Source organism: Dipodomys merriami, unplaced genomic scaffold (genome assembly GCF_024711535.1).
Source record: "Dipodomys merriami isolate MVZ:Mamm:240054 unplaced genomic scaffold, mDipMer1.0.p SCAF_3, whole genome shotgun sequence".
Taxonomy (NCBI): domain Eukaryota; kingdom Metazoa; phylum Chordata; class Mammalia; order Rodentia; family Heteromyidae; genus Dipodomys; species Dipodomys merriami.
This window is the reverse complement of record NW_027204492.1, coordinates 12,497,481-12,501,534: the sequence shown is the minus strand read 5'-3', so window position 1 is coordinate 12,501,534 and position 4,054 is coordinate 12,497,481.

Genomic DNA, 4,054 nt, shown 5'->3' with positions numbered 1-4,054 from the left:
CTGCCTACATAGCTAAAGCCTCAGATCCTCATGTTTAGGTCAGATGTGGTCTTTAAGTGCTCTCTGACAAAAATGATGGCTGACCTTCTTCCAGCCTAACTCATCTTGTTCTGTCCCAAGTGCCATAGTCATAATACTGGGATAGGGCAGAATCAAATGGATCTTGGGATGAGAATGCAGGGAATTGGACATGATCAGTCCCGGTAAGCTGGGAGGTCTGCCTGAAGTGGTATAGGTTCCACCGAGGGAGCTTAGCGATTAGATTCTAACCATCCATGGACAACTTCAATTGTCTTTTCTCCAATGCTGCTCTTGGCTAATAATGTGCATGTATCTGCATACACTAATCTTTTCCCTTTCTTCACTTTCAGAGGCATTCAAGCAAAAGCAGGCGTTAAGTCCTATATTTGATGTAAAACTGACCCTTTGAGAATTTTTTAAAGTCACTAACTCTTTTCACTCTCAGGATTTTTCCCTTTAGGGGGACTTAAATAAAGAAGTGATTGAAAGAGCATTGCAAATTCACCAACTGAAAAGCAGGATAGTGTGGCATAGATGTCATAAAATGATCTCCTGGTGTAGCTTCAGCATCTGTGCAAGCAATTACCTAAGACAAGGTCCTAGGTGCTTCCTTCCTCTCTTGTCTCACAAGCTGGATTTGATGCATGGGATAGAAAGTAACATTTACTGAGCATTTTGCATGCACCAGGTGGCAGAAAGTGTACCGTGTGCTAAAACCAGAATAGTGAGCCACACACAAATGATTGCTGGCCTCTGGGAAATTACAGCCTAGAGGGAAAGGCAAATATTAACTCAGAGATTATGAAAAATATAGAGGCTGAGAGGCAGATAACTGCAAACAGGGTAACTGCATGTAGAGCAATCTGATATAAGCTGAATATATATGAAGAAATGATAATCCAGGAGAGATTCTAAGGTGGAGAGAGAGAGGAGAGAGAGGGGGGAGGGAGAGAGATGGGACAAGTCTCTAGGCTGACAGAGAGCCTAATTTGTAAATGTCCAAGGAGGGATGTTTTATTAACATCTTAAATTTAAGGGCTACACATATAGCTCAGTGGTAAAGTACTTTCCTAGCATGTGGAAGGTCCTGGGTTCAATCCCTAGCATTGTAAGGAAGTAAAAATTTAAAAAGAGCTCAGCATTCAGCTTTTATTTTTTTGTGTGATATATATATATATATATATATTATTGTAAAAATACTGTACAAAGGGTTTACAGTTACATGAGTAGGGTAATGAGTGCATTTCCTATCGAGCATTGTTACCTCCTCCCTTGTTTTTCCCTACCAGCCCTTCCTTCCCCACCTCCCCAACTCCTCCATCTCTCCCCACCTGACATTGTAAAGTTCATTTTTCAGCTTTTATTTTTAAAAAAGAAATATCAACCTAAATTGTACTACATTAATCCTCCCCTATACTTTGGGGACAAATTTCAAGAATCCATATGGATTCCTGAAAGAGAAAATAGTATCATGCTATGTGTACTATGTTTTCTCCTATATATTCATGGGATGGTAATAAATATTAAGCAAGATACAACAATAACTAATAAAAATAGGAAAATATAATAATAATAATATAAAACTGCCAGCATCTCCCCTCCTGCAGTTTGGGGTCACTTTTAAGCAAAGAAAGGTTAATTGAACAGAAGCACTGTGGAGCTGCAACAGTCATTGTGATAATCTCGACACGTACTAAATGATTGACAAATGGTACAGATCATATATACTGTGACTATGCCAGACAAAGGGATGATTCATGGATGGTGCAGAAAAGAAAAAGATTTTATCGAGCTATCAGAGTGGTGTGCAATTTAAAACTTATGAATTGTTTATTTCTGCAATTTTCCATTTAATATTTTCAGACTACTTGACCACAGATAGCATTTCCACAGGGTGGAAATGAAACCACAGATAAGAAGAAAGTACTGTGTACAAAATAGACAAGGCAGAGATGCTCCAGTTGAAACTGGAATGAGGTCTGGCTGGCATCCTCTTGGTTCATCCCAACTTTCATATTCTTAACTCCTAGAGCTACACATTTAAAAAACCACTTAGAGGAGAGTATAAGTGTTGAGAGTTACACGTATTGGATTCAAATTCTGACCTATAAAGTATGTGATTTTGAGCAAGTCATATAATCTCTTCATGGTTAAAAGAGAAATATTATTCGGTCTCACAATATAGGCTTTAAGGAAGTGGCGCTGTGGCTTAAGTGGTAGAGCACTTGCCTTGAGCTGAAGAGTGCAGGGACAGCGCCCAAGCCCAGAGTTCAAGCCCCACAACCGACTCTCTCTCTCTCTCTCTTCTCTCTCTCTCTCTCTATATATGCTTGAAGATGAATTAAAATTAGACATTTGTCAGGGGGTTAGTTCCATTCCCAGTGAAGAGAAGGGATTTGATAAATGATTGTGGGTTTTTTCCCCATTCTGTCTCCTTTTCAGATGGAAAGTCCCTGACAGGATCACCCACAAAGTTGGAAGGTCATGTTAAAGTTTTAAAGCTTTTGCGGTGTGTGAGTTGGAAGATCATGTTAAAGTTTTAAAGCTTTTGCGGTGTGTGAGTTGGAAGATCATGTTAAAGTTTTAAAGCTTTTGCGGTGTGTGTGTGTGTGTGTGTGTGTGTGTGTGTGTGTGTGTGTGTGTGTGTGTGTGTGTGTGTGTGTGTGTGTGTGTGTGTGTGTGTGTGTGTGTGTGTGTATGCAAGCACTCACCAATTCTTGGGCTTGAACTTGAGGCTTCGACACTATCCTTAGCATTTTCACTTAAGGCTACAACTCTACTACTTGAGCCACAGTTCTTTTCCCATTTTAACTAGTTTTCTGGTGATAAATTATGGCCTATTTTAGTCACTTTTTGGTGCTCCTTTTGAAATATGATCCTGAGATCTCAGCTTCCTGAGTAGCTATGATTACAGGCATGAGCCACAGGCACCTGGATACATTTTTATTTCTTTGCCATGACTTTCATTTTTGTTGTTGAAAAGTGTACATTTTCAAGTCACATATTATGGTAGTTGTGGATTTCCAATTTCCCCATGACCCTAGGATTGGCCACTGCTGCTGTTTGGTGTTTATCTCTAGTACATTGTCTGCACCAAATTCCTAAATTCTGTCTCCTTTGTCATGTTAAATGCAATCCATGTTAACCCATGCTCAATGTAGTGGTTGTCTAATGATTCTACAGTGAATTTGTTAACTCTAAAAACAGAAATCAACCTATCTTTGTTGAAATATTCTTTGTATATATTGGCGTATATTGTAAATAATCATGAAGCGGTTTACAGATCTTCCTTGATTTTTATCCTGATTGTATGGAGCCTTAAGGTTGACTTGAAGTGAGTTTAATACTGTTGATGTAAATTCCCAAGAATGTATCAAATCTAGGAACATGTAAAAAATAAAAAACAACAACGTAGATTTGAAGTTTTCAGTTTCTTTAAGTCCTCTACAGAATCTCAGTCCCTTGTTTATCTTAACAAACCAAGCCACCTTTGATTCCCTACACTTTAATTTTATAGCAACAGTTCTCATTCTCCGCTGTGAGTTATTTTCATATTTACCATAGTCTACTGAATCATGAACTGTCAGATAGTAGTCTAGTCACTTCTGCATTCTCTACTAGGAAAGCACATAGCTAAGAACCAGTTACAGAAAGCATTTCTTTGGACTTAATAGATTAGAATTGGCTGAGATGTATAACAGGTCTTGGCTGAGATGTGTAACAGTAGTTTTTATTAGAACAGCTTTCTCACAGATAACAACCATAAAGTCTGTGAAGAATCCTGAAACATACTACCCGAGAGTCACAAAGAGTGACTGAAAATAGGCAGTAACTGGATAAAGAATAAGGTAACAGCATGAATTAGTTGTTTTCTCTTAAATTTTCCTGGCCCTTTGTCTAAGGGAGGTGCCTGGAAGGAAACCAGAACTAACATAGAGAATAGTTTACAGTCTGTGTTGAAAACTGAAACAATGATTTGAAACTTTTTTTTGCCACAGAGAACTACATGGGAAATATTTTAGGCTTTTAAGTC